Raw genomic sequence first — 13,492 nt, 5'->3', positions numbered from 1 at the left:
CCTCATTTGTGTTCCACCTCTGCATTACTTTAGGGTTGTTTTTGTTCTTTGAGTTGAGTTAGTTCTACTTAAATATATTTCAGAAGAACTCATATCACTCCTTTGGATGGAAAACCAATATAAACTGCCACAGATAGATGCTATCTGTAGAGAAATAAACATAGTGAGATAAACATTTCATTTTCGATAAATCTCATTCCTTTGGAGGTTTCTGAATCTGAGGGGAAAGCTAGCATAAAAGTGTAATAAGCAACAGTTTAATTTTCAGACTCAAAAGAATTGGAAGACAACCTCTCTTTTGAAATAACACTGCTGGGTCTGTTTCCCTGTAAACCTTTGAACTTACCACATTGGGGAAAGCATTGACCAGTGGGAAATTACTAGAAAAGAGGTAGTAAAATATTTGATGAGCATCTACTGTGTGCCAGGTGCTAATTCATGATACAAATAAGATATGGGCCCTGTTCTCAAGGAGGGTTATTGGAGGTGTGATTTATGAAAAAGTCAATATTAGAATTACAAACAAATAAATTGCTTAGTAAGCAAGAAAATAGTGTCTCTGAATCATTTCTGCTCATCACTGCTCAATACTACAGAGACGTGGCTGAGTCACAGGTGGAGCTTGACCTGTGAGACTCCCTGAGGCAAAAATTTGGGTGGCATTGCACACCTGTAGTCTGAGAAAGGGTAACAAAGCTATGAAACTTGTTTTTCTTGTAAAAGTAACCCAAGGTCTGCCATTAGGTCTATCCAAATTTCAGTGAGGTGATTCCCTCATAAGCTCAACATTTTTCTTTTTTAGAAAGAAACTGTGAGACAACGTGAATCATCTTATTCCTAAACTTAGGTTAGACCAGGCCTTCATCCCCTAAGGTGGGAAGTAAGTACTTGGGTTAAGCCCTAACATTTCCTGAGGTCACAGGAGTAAATGACAAGTTTCCTCACTGGGAACTAATAATTAACAATTACTCTCCATTTGTAGAGGAGAAACCCAAGGGGGGAGGTTAAGTAACTTTTAGGGTCACATCAAAGATGTGGGGATACCCAAAGTAATACACAGGTCTGTAAAACAGTGTCCACGAACTTAACAGAAATGACAAAGCACCTCTATTATTTGAAAAAAGGGTTTAGAGAAGTTGGCAGTTCCTGCTATTCCCAAGCAAAAAAAAATAGGAATGACACCCTAATTTCAATTTCATATAGTCATGGAATTGTGTGATTTCATTGGGCTTTTATGAAATTAATATAGTTGGTAAAGGAAATGATGTAAAGAACAAGGAGCTTATTCAAGAGTACGTCATCGTCAAGATCACTAAATCCTCTCCAATTGCTAGATTTAGACCAGAAAGTACCTGATTTTCCTTCCCTACCTGATAACCTGACTGAAAGGGGTCCTTGCTCACCAAAGGTGTGGCCAGTAGTGATCAGACAGGCAAAGTAAAGTTCAAGCAGAACTCCAGCACTAACAGAAAAGAGCTTTTTGGCAAAATTAATTTTTTCAGTAGCCTTACAGGACTCAGTAAAAAGATAGGCATGGAAAAAAAAGTATGGGGCCACTCCCTTCATCTTACACAAAGGAACACAGGCCTGTGAGGTCGGCTGATTTTCCGCAGTTAGACTTCACAGTCCCTGTATGCCCTCAAAACTTACCTGGTGAGTATATGCTTTAAGTAGGTGAGAAATAAGAATTTTGATTAACTCATGGGGTTATCAGAAGAGAGATAAATACTTGGCACTATTAAAAAGGTGATTACCTAATAATCAACATTTTTCTTTTTTAGAAGTAAAATTCACGTAAAATGAACCACTGACCATTTTAAAGTGGACAAGGCAGTGCCATTTGGTATCCTCAATGTTGGACGACCACCACCATTGTGGTTCCAAGGCATCTTCCCACTAAAAGTGAACTCCTTACCCATTAACAGTCACTCCCCATTCCCCCTCCCTCAATCTCCTGATAACCATTAATCTGCTTTCTGTCTCTGGATTCATCTATTCTGGGTATTTCATATAAATGGAGCCATACATGATCTTTTCAGTCTGGCTTGACTTTTCACTAAGTATGTTTTGAGGTTCCTCTATGATGTAGCCTGTTATCAGTAATTCATTCCTTTTTATGGCTGAATAATACACCATGGTTTGTATATACTATATTTGGTTACCCAGCCATCCAATAATGGACATTTGGCTTTCCATCTTTTGACTATTGTGAATAGTACTGCTAAAAAATATTCTTGAACAAGTGTCTGAGTACCTGTTTTCAGTTCTTTTGGGTATATACCTAGGAGTGGAATTATTAAGTCATAATGGTAATTTTATGTTTAAACTTTTGAGGAACCACCAAACTTTGTTACCACAACTGTACCATTTTGCATTCCCATCAGCAATGTACAAGGGTTCCAATTTCTTCACATTCTTACCAACACTTTATTTTCCAGTTTTTTTATTTCTAGCCATCTTAGTAGGTGTGAAGTGGTATCTCCTTGTGGTTTTGATCTGCATTTCCCTAATGACTAATGATGGTAGGCAACCCTTCATGTGCTTGCTGGCCATTTGTTTATCTTTGGAGAAATATCTAGTCAAGTTCTTTGCTCTAAATTGGGTTGTCTCTTGAAGAAATCCTGAGAAAGAACAAAGCTGGGGGGATTATACTCCCTGACTTCAAACTCTACTACTAAGTCACAGTAATCAAAACAATTTGGTACTGGCACAAGAATAGACCCATAGATCAATGGAACAGAATAGAGAGCCTAGATATAAACCCACACATGTATGATCAATTAATATACAATAAAGGAACCATGGATATACAATGGGGAAAAGACAGTCTCTTGAATAACTGGTGTTGGGAAAACTAGACAGCTACATGTAAGAGAATGAAACTGGATTATACTCCTTACACAAAATAAACTCAAAATGGATGGAAGACCTGAATGTAAGTCATGAAACCATAAAACTCTTAGAAGAAAATATAAGCAAAAGTCTATTGAATATAAGCATGAGCAATTTTTTTCTGGACACATCTCAGGTAAGGGAAACAAACACAAGTGGGACTACATCAAAGTAAAAAGCTTCAGTACAGAAAAGGACACCATCAGCAGAACAAAAAGGCATCCTACAGTATGGAAGAATATATCTGTAAAGGATTTATCTGATAAGGGGTTCACATCCAAAATAAAGAGCTCACATGCCTTAACACCAAAAAAAAAAACAAAAAACAAATAACCCAATTAGGAAATGGGTGGAGGACCTGAGACACACTTCTCTAAAGAAATTCAGATGGCCAACAGGCACATGAAAAGATGCTCCACATAACTAATCATCAGGGAAATGCTAATCAAAGCTACAATGATGTGTCACTTCATACCAGTTACAATGACCACTATCCAAGACAAGAAATATTAAGCGTTAGTGAGGATATGGAGAAAAGAGAACCCTCCTACACCATTGGGACTGTCCATTGGTGCAGCCACTGTGGGAAGCAGCATGGAGGTTCCTCAAAAAACTAAAAATAGGAATATCATTAGACCCAGTAATTCCAATTCTAGGAATTTACCCAAACAAAATAAAATCCCTGATCCAGAAAGACATATGCACCCTATGTTTATCACTGCATTATTTACAATAGCCAAGATATGGAAGCAACCTAAGTGTCCATCAGTAGATGAATGGATAAAGAAGATGTGGTACATATACACAATGGAATAGTATTCAGCCATAAGAAAACAAATCCTGCCATTTGCAAAAACATGGATGGAGCTAGAGGGTATTATGCTCAGTGAAATAAGCCAGGCGGAGAAAGACAAGTACCATCTGATTTCATGTATTTGTGGAATACAAAAAAACAAAGCAAAACAGAAGGAACGAAACAGCAGGAGACTCATAGACACTGAGAAGTGTCTAGTGGTTATCATGGGGAGGAGTTGGGGTGGGTGGGGAAAGTGGGGGATAAAAGGGCACAAAATTTCTCAATCATAATATAAGTTGGTCACAGGGTTAGCAGTATAGCATGGAGAATATAGTCAATGATTCAGTAACATCTTTCTGTGTTGACAGACCATGCTAGAGGGGGAGGATTTAATAGTATGGTGACTGTTGAGCTGATAATTTTTTGGTGGATTCTTTAGGATTCCCACATATAAGATCATATCATCTGTGAATAGAGATTGTTTTACTTCTCCTTTTCCTATATGGATGCTTTTTACATCTTTTTCTTGCCTAATTGCTCTGTCTAGAATTTCCAGCACAATGTTGGCATCCTATGTTTCTTTTTTAAAGTTCTTTATATCTTCAGTAACCTTTCTCCTAACTATGAATTCCATTAAGTTTATGTGGAAGACCACTTGTCTAGGTTCCTGAAATACTCTCATTCCAGCCAGTCCATTTAAGTTGGGTTCTATAGATAAAGAACGTAAAATACATAAAAACTTGTTTTGGAATCTAAGTTAAAAAGTCACTGGTCAACAAATTGGGTGTTTAGTGTCTGCAGGGCCCGGGCATTGTGGGTGCGTGTTTCAATATCTGCTCAGTAACCTGTCCATAGATACCCACTCTAGACAAATCTTCAACCTGTCCTATGGGAAATGCCTGGGAATTTTAGTTGAGATGCCTACAAAGATTTGGAAAAAAATTTGCCTAAATGGGAGTGAAGATCACTCACAAATGCATCACAAATTTACCTGTTTGCTGCTATGGAATTCTCTCTGAAAAAAACTCCTCTTTAGAGATAAGCCCCAAGGGCCAATGACGAATTCAGGGTAACAGAATGTGTGAATCGCCTGCTATAATGGTCCTCTTAAGGAAAGCCTCCTTAGAGAGAACAAAGCCCCTAATTTCTTTCCACTGGAGGATGATGAGAATGAGAATACTGGTTGTCTCAAATGAACTAAGACCACACTGATTTTCCCCAGTGTTTAAAATACACTTTGTCTTGCTCAATAATGGCAAAACCAGATGAAGCTACGGGAATATTCTGAGAGAAGGAAAAATTTGCTTGCCACTATTCATCAATCCCACTAAGGCTAAAATACATCTCTCCTAGAGAAAGGGGAAATTTGGTCCCAGGATGTATGTTACCTATTGCTGTGTAACAAATTACTCCAAAAGTTAGTGGCTTAAAATAAAACACATTTATTATTTCACAATTTCTGGGAGTCAGGAATCCAGGTGCAGTTGAGCTGGGTCCTTGGTCGGAATTAAAAGGCTGCAATCAAAGTGTCGGCCTAAGCTGCGGTCTCATCTGAAGTCTTGATTTTGGATGGATCTACTTTCAGTGTTGCTCATGTCATCGGCAGAACTAAGTTCCTTGCAGCAGTTGGACTGAGGGCTTTTAGCTCCTTGCTGGCTATTGACCAGGAGCCACCCTCAGTTCCTTGCCACAAGGCATCTCCTGTATAGCAGCTTCATTAAAATGTGCAAGTGAGAAGGCAAAAGAGAATCCAGCTAGATGAAAGTCAGTCTTTTGAAACCTAACCAGGAAAGTGACATTCCATCACTTTTGCCATAATCTCTTCATTATTAGCAAATCACTAAGTCTAGCTCACATTCAAGGGGAGGTTACACAAGAGGGTGAATACCAGGGGGTAGAGAATCATTTGGGGCTACCTTTGAAAGCTTCCCACCATACACAACTAGTATAAAACTAGATATAGATGCTCTTCTTTTCAACAGGTTCCAAGAACCTGCTCCATTGGCACATTTGTCTTCAAGGCAAAAGGAACAAAAGAGGGCATAAGCTTTCAGTCCTGATGCCACTTACACCAATGAAAATAGGTTATTCCTACAAAACTTTTAAACAGGCCTACTCATGGAATCCTTGCTGAAATAAGTTCTATCCTTCCCCAAAATAGGCTGGGGTCAACTATAGTGAAAATCTGTCAAGACAAGAAAACTTTCCTTGCTAAGAAAATGCCGAACAGAATTTTCTTTTAGCAGCTGGAGCAGCCTCACGTGGCCCATTTCATGCATTCTCATTCACAAGGCCTCGAACCTATAGAACCATCAGTGGCTCACGACCAAAATGTTCAGGAACACCTTTCACAATGCTCAGCGTCTACACTTTCGATTGCAAGCCTTCTGCATGAGTCTTAAGCCAGAAGGTGTCTCGCAATGCAGGTCATTTCCTGGCCATACATTCAGAAGTTTATTCATTTCAACTTCATTAGCCTCTTCTATTCTGTTCTCTCACTTAGGCATTGGTGTGCATATATATACACATTATATATATGATTCTTTTTTTCTCCTTAAAAATTTGAAATAGAATACAGATTATGCATGAAACATAGGTATAGTACAGTGAGTAATTACAAACCTGATGCACAGTAGAGAAGCAGAGCCCTTTCCAGTCACATAAGATGAAGAAGTTGTAGAGACCTGCTGTACAATTGTGCTTTTGGTTAACAAAACTGGACACTTAAAATTTTAGGAGGGTAGATCTCACGTTATGTTTCTATAATAATAATAATAATGAATCAGAAGGGCCATGCCAGTCCTTGATTTGGAAAATAAACCTTTTTAAAAAATAGAAAAGAAATAGAATATGATTATTCTTTCTCAATCATTCAGGTAACCAGTGATAATTACTTGCTTGTTTTTCTTTATAGGTTTACTTCCTTCAAAACCTCAGTCCATTTCTGTCTGTTCTAGGAATCAGCATAGGAATGGCATGATCACATATGCACACATGCCTTCCTTCTTTGGTTTCCCATTATGTTTGTAAGACTCTTCATGTTATATGCAGCTGTAGTTTGTTCCTTTTCATTATATTACAGTCTATTCCTCCTACCACAGATGGACATTTGGGTTGTTTTCTGTGTGGGTTTTTAGGCATAGTGCCATTAGAAACCTTCCAAAGTATGTTAGCAAGTTTTTGAGGGATTAGAATTATTGGACCACAGAGGATGAAGAGTTTCCACTTCACCAGTTAAAGCCAAATTATTTTCTAAAATGACTGCAGGAAATGAGGAGTGGTATATGAGAGCTCCAACTATCACTCCTTGTTTGACCTACGGATTCCTTCTTGAGTACTTTTAACTATGTGCAAAATGTCCATGTTTGTTATCACTTCATTTTTTTGAATTAAAGTATCATTAATATACAATCTTATGTTGGTTTCAAATGTACATCACAGGGTGCAGCAGTCCCTGTAATCAACATATATTGTGATTGCAAATTATTGTGCCACTTTATTCCCTTCCCCCATGGTACTAGTCACTTCTCAGTGTCTATGAGCATACTGCTATTTTGATCCTTCAGTTTTGTTTTGTTTTTATAGTCCACAAATAAGTGAAATCATATGGTATTTGTCTTTCTCCACCTGACTTATTTCACTGAGCATAATACCCTCCAGATGCACCCACATTGTTACAAATAGTAGGATTTTTCTTTTCATGGCTGAATAATATTCCAGTGTGTATATGTACCACTTCCTCTTTATCCATTCATCTACTGATGGACACTTAAGTTGCTTCCATATCTTGGCTGTCGCAAATAGTGGGGAAATAAACATAGGGGTGAATATATCTTTTTGAATCAGGGATTTAGTTTTCTTTGGGTAAATTTCTAGGAGTGGAATTCCTGGGTCAAACGGTATTCCTATTTTTAGTTTTTTTAGGAACCTCCATATTGCTTTCCACAGCAGTTGCACCAATTTGCATCCCTACCAACAGTGTAGTAAGGAGGGTTCCTATTTCTCCACAACCTCATCAACGCTTGATATTTCTTGTCTTTTGTATAGTGGCCATTGTAACTGGTGTGACGTGATATCTCATTGTGGTTTCGATTTGCATTTCCCTGATGATAAGTGATGTGGAACATCTTTTCAAGTGCCAGTTGGCCGTTTTTATTTCTTCTTTGGAGAAGTGTCTGTCAGGTCCTCCACCCATTTTTTAAATGGGTTCTTTGTTTTTTGGGTGTTGAGGTATATGAGTTATTTATATATTTTAGATGTTAACCCCTTATCAGATGAGTCATTTATGAATATATTCTCCCATCCCATAGGGTGCCTTTTTGTTCTGATGGTGTCCTTTGCTATACAGAAGCTTTTTAGTTTGATGTAGTCTCACTTGTTCATTTTTTATTTTGTTTCCCTTGCCTGAAATGTAGGAATAAGTTGCTCATGCTTATATTCAAGAGATTTTTGCCTATGTTTTCTTCTAAGAGATTTTTTATTAAGATATCATTGATATACACTCTTATGAAGGTTTCACAAGAAAAACAATGTGGTTATTACATTCACCCTTATTATCAAGTCCCCTCCATACCCCATTGCAGTCATTCTCCATCAGTGTAGTAAGACGCCACAGATACTTGCCTTCTCTGTGCTACACTGTCTTCCCTGTGACCTCCCACACACCATGTGCACCAATCATGAAACCCCACAATCCCGTTCTCCCTCCCACCCACCCTCCCTCACACCTCCCCTTTAGTAACCACTAGTTCCTTTTTGGAGTCTGTGAGTCTGCTGCTATTTTGTTCCTTCAGTTTTGCTTCATTGTTGTACTCCACAAATGAGGAAAATCATTTGGTATTTGTCTTTCTCTGCCTGACTTATTTCACTGAGCATAATATTCTCTAGCTCCATCCATGTTGTTGCAAATGGCAGGATTTCTTTCTTTCTTATGGCTGAATAATATTCCACTGTGTATATGTACATCTTCTTTATCCATTCATCTACTGGTGAACACTTAGGTTACTTCCATTTCTTGGCTACTGTAAATAGTGCTGTGATAAACATATGGGTGCATATGTATTTTTGAATCTGAGAAGTCGTTTTCTTTGGGTAAATTCCTAGGAGTGGTATTCCTGGGTCAAATGGTATTTCTATTTTGAGTTTTTTGAGGAACCTCCATATTGCTTTCTACAATGGTTGAACTAGATTACATTCCCACCAGCAGTGTAGGAGGGTTCCCCTTTCTCCACATCCTCACCAGCATTTGTTGTTCCTAGTCTTTTGTATGTTGGCCATCCTAACTGGTATGAGGTGATATCTCAGTGTGGTTTTAATTTGCATTTCCCTGATAATTAGCGATGTGCAGCATCTTTGCATGTGCCTGTTGGCCATCTGAATTTCTGTTTTGGAGAAGTGTCTGTCCATACCCTCCACCCATTTTTTTAATAGGGTTATTTACTTTTTGGGTGTTGAGTCATGTGAGTTCTTTATATATTTTGGATGTTAACCCCTTGTTGGGTATATCACTTACAAATATATTCTCCCATACTGTAGGATGCCTTTTTGTTCTCCTGATGGTGTCTTTTGCTGTACAGAAGCTTTTTAGCATGATGTAGTCCCATTTGTTCATTTTTTATTTTGTTTCCCTTGCCCGAGGAGATGTGTTCAGGAAAAAGTTCCTTGTGTTTATATTCAAGAGATTTTTGCCTATGTTTTCTTCTAAGAGTTTTATGGTTTCATGACTTACATTCAGGTCTTTGATCCATTTTGAGTTTACTTTTATGTATGGAGTTAGACAATAATCCAGTTTCATTCTCTTATGGGTGGCTGTCCAGTTTTCCCAACAACAGTTGTTGAGGAGGCTATTGTTTCCCCATTGTATATTCATGGCTCCTTTATAGTATATTAATTGACCATGTATGCATGGGTTTATATCTCTTTTCTGTTCCATTGATCTACAGGTCTGTTCTTGTGCCAGTACCAAATTGTTTTTATTACTGTAGCTTTGTAGTATAATCTGAAATCAGGAAGCATGATCCCCCCAGTTTGTTCTTCCTTCTCAGGATTGCTTTAGCTCTACAGGGGCTTTTCTGGTTCCATATGAATTTTAGAACTATTTGTTCTAGTTCTTTAAAGAATGCTATGGTATTTTGATAGGGATTGCATCGAATCTGTAGATTGCTTTGGGCAAGATGGCCATTTTGACAGTATTAATTCTTCCTACCTGTGAACATGGGATAAATTTCCATTTATTGGTCTTCTTTAATTTCTCTCCTGAGTGTCTTGCAATTTTCAGAGTATAGGTTTTCCACCGCCTTAGTCAGGTTTATTCCTAGGTATTTTATTCTGTTTGATGCAATTGTAATTGTTTTCCTGATTCCTCTTTCTGCTAGTTTGTTGTTAGTATATATAAATTCAACAGACTTCTGTGTATTGCTTGATTTCTGTTTTTATTTGGTCATTGATCCATTGATTATTTAGGAGCATGTTGTTAAGCCTCCATGTGTTTGTGGACTTTTTTGTTTTCCTTGCATAATTTATTTCTAGTTTCATACCTTTATGGTCTGAGAAGCTGGTTAGTACAATTTCAATCCTTCTGAATTTACTGAGGCTCTTTTTGTAGCCTAGTATGTGATCTATTCTGGAAAATGTTCCATGTGCGCTTGAGAAGAATGTGTATCCTGCTGCTTTTGGGGCAAGTGTTCTGTAGATGTCTGTAAGGTCCATCTGTTCTAATGTGTTGTTTAGTGCCTCTGTCTCCTTATTTTCTGTCTGGTTGATCTGTTCATTGGTGTGAGTGGTGTGTTGAAGTCTCCTAAAATTAATGCATTGCATTCTATTTTCCTCTTTAATTCTATTAGTATTTGTTTCACATATGTAGGTGCATAGATATTTATAATGGTTATATCCTCTTGTTAGGCTGACCCTTTTATCATTATGTAACGTCGTTCTTTGTTTTGAAATCTATTTTGTCCGATATAAGTACTGCTACGCATGCTTTTTTCTCCCTATTATTTGCATGAAATATCTTTTTCCATCCCTTCACTTTTAGTCTGTGTATGTCTTTGGATTTGAAATGAGTCCCTTATAGGCAGCATATAGATGGGTCTGTTTTTTATCCATTCTGCAACTCTATGTCTTTCAATTGCTGCATTCAGTCCATTTACATTTAGAGTAATTATAGATAGATACGTATCTATTGCCATTGTAGACTTTAGATTTGTGGTTACCAAAGGTTCAAGGGTAGCTTCTTTACTATTTAACAGTCTAACTTAACTTGCTTATGCTATTTCAAACACAATCTAAAGGTTCTTTTTTTTCCGACCTTTTTCTTCCTCCTCCACTCTTTATGTATTAGGTGTCATATTCTGTACTCTTTGTGTATCTCTTGACTGACTTTGTGGGTAGTTGATTTAATTTTGCATTTGCTTAGTAATTAGTAGGTCTACTTTCTACTTCCTTTACTGTGGTTTTATTTTCTCTGGTGACAGCTATTAGGCTTAGGAGTATTTCCATCTATAGCAATCCCTCCAAAATACACTGCAGTGATGGTTTCCCTCAGCTTTTGCTTATCTGAAAATTGTTTAATCACTGCTTCAAATTTAAATGATAATCTTGCCAGGTAGAGTATTCTTGGTTTGAGGCCCTTTTGTTTTATTGTGTTAAATATATCATGCTACTTTCTTCTGGCCTGTAAGGTTTCTGCTGAGAAGTCTGATTATAGCCTGATGGGTTTTCCTTTTTATCTGATCTTTTTTCTCTGTCTGGGTGCTTTTAATACTCTGTCCTGTCCTTGATCTTTGTCATTTTAATTAATAAATGTCTTGATGTTGTCTTCCTTGGGTCCCTGGTGTTGGGAGATCTGTGCACTTCCATGACCTGAGAGACTATCTCCTTCCCCAGATTGGGGAAGTTTTCACCAATTACCTCCTCAAAGATTCTTTCTATCCCTTCCTCTCTCAATCCTTCTGGTACCCCTATAATGCAAATATTGTTCCTTTTGGATTGGTCAAACAGTTTTCTTAATATTCTTTCATTCCTAGAGATCTTTTTTCTCTCTGTATTCCTGTTTTCGAATTTTTACTTCATTTACTGTCTCCTCTACTTCGTGTAATCTGCTTTTAAATTCCTCCATTGTTTGTTTCATTTCAGACACTGTATTCTTCAAATTTTCCCTTTCTTGAAGTCTTCCCTGAGATCTTGAATATTTTTCTGTAGCTCGGTATGTTTATGATTTTTATTTTGAAATCTTTATCAGAAAGATTGGTGATTTCAGTTTCACTTAGCCCTCTTCCTGGTGTTTGAGGGATTTGGGTTTGTATGAGGTTCTTTTACCATTTCATATTTTTAATGATTCCTACAGAATAACTTTGTGTAGGCAGCCCCTTCTTGTGCCCTGAAGCTCTACTCTCTGGATCTTCCCAGCCCCTGGAGTGATGGTGGGGGTTGCCGGTGCATGGTGTCAGTGCCTGCTGGGAGGAAAGAGCTCTTCCCTGCAGTGCCTGCTTCCACTACCAGAAGCCAGTAGGCTGAGCATGCAGGAAGGAGCCTCTATGCTATGTTCCTGTAGTTGCCATAGGCGATGCTGCCTTCTGGCTGACTTTGCACAATGGCGGTGGCAGCAGGTTTGCAAACCTGTGGCAGCTGGGAGGAAGGGGTGGCAGGCTGCGTATCCCAGTGGGGGGCCTTGGCACTGCATTGCTAGCCAGGGGGATGGAGGGCATGAAGCTCCTGAAAGTTCCCAACCTGCTGGGCTGAGTGTACTGGGACAATTTTGTCCACCTGTCCTTTCTCCTGAGCAGCAAGCTCTGTGTAATCCTTGCCCCTTTGGCAGCCCTCTCACTGTTGGGAAGTCTTTCAAAGTGCCCACCTTTCTTTTGTCCCAGAGCAGCCGGGTGTGGGTACCTGTTCTCCACAAGCAGCTGCAATCTCAGTCTCTCCAAGTATTCCGCCTGTCTTTGTTTTCTAATTCCTCTAATCTCCAGAGCACCATGTAACGCAGGTTTGTGCTCCCGAAGCAGATCTGCAGGGGTATTTAGCAGTCCTGTGCTTCTACCTTCTCCCCACTGTTTCTCTGCCTTCCACCTATGAGCTGGGGTTGGGGGAGGGCTTAGGTCCTGCTGGATTGTGGCTGTGCTACTTTACCCTTTTCCATGAGGTCTTCTCTTTTTCCCAGAGGTAGGCCATCTCTTGCAGTTTTCTTCCTGTTTACTCTTCCAAGATTAGTTTTTTTCTTTTTTGGTATCATTAATGTACAATTACATGAGCAACATTATTGTTACTAGACTCCCCCTATTATCAAGTCCACCACATACCACATTACAGTCACTGTCCATCAGCATAGTAAGATGCTGTAGAAACACTACTTGTCTTCTCTGTGTTATACTGCCTTCCCTGTGCCCCCCCCAACATTATGTGTGTTAATCATAATGCCCCTTTTTCCCTCCTTATCCCTCCCTTCCCACCCATCCTCCCCAGTCCCTTTCCCTTTGGTAACTGTTAGTCCATTCTTGGGTTCTGTGATTCTGCTGCTGTTTTGCTCCTTCAGTTTTTTCTTTGTTCTTATACTCCACAGATGAGTGAAATCATTTGGTACTTGTCTTTCTCTGCCTGGCTTATTTCACTGAACATAATGCCCTCTAGCACCATCCATGTTGTTGCAAATGGTAGGATTTGTTTTCTTCTTATGGCTGAATAATATTCCATTGTGTATATGTACCACCTCTTCTTTATCCATTCATCTACTGATGGACACTTAGGTTGCTTCCATTTCTTGGCTATTGTAAATAGTGCTGCGATAAACATAGGGGTGCATCTGTCTTT

The sequence above is a fragment of the Manis pentadactyla genome, chromosome 12 (assembly GCF_030020395.1).
Source record: "Manis pentadactyla isolate mManPen7 chromosome 12, mManPen7.hap1, whole genome shotgun sequence".
NCBI lineage: Eukaryota > Metazoa > Chordata > Mammalia > Pholidota > Manidae > Manis > Manis pentadactyla.
This window is presented reverse-complemented; position numbering follows the sequence as displayed.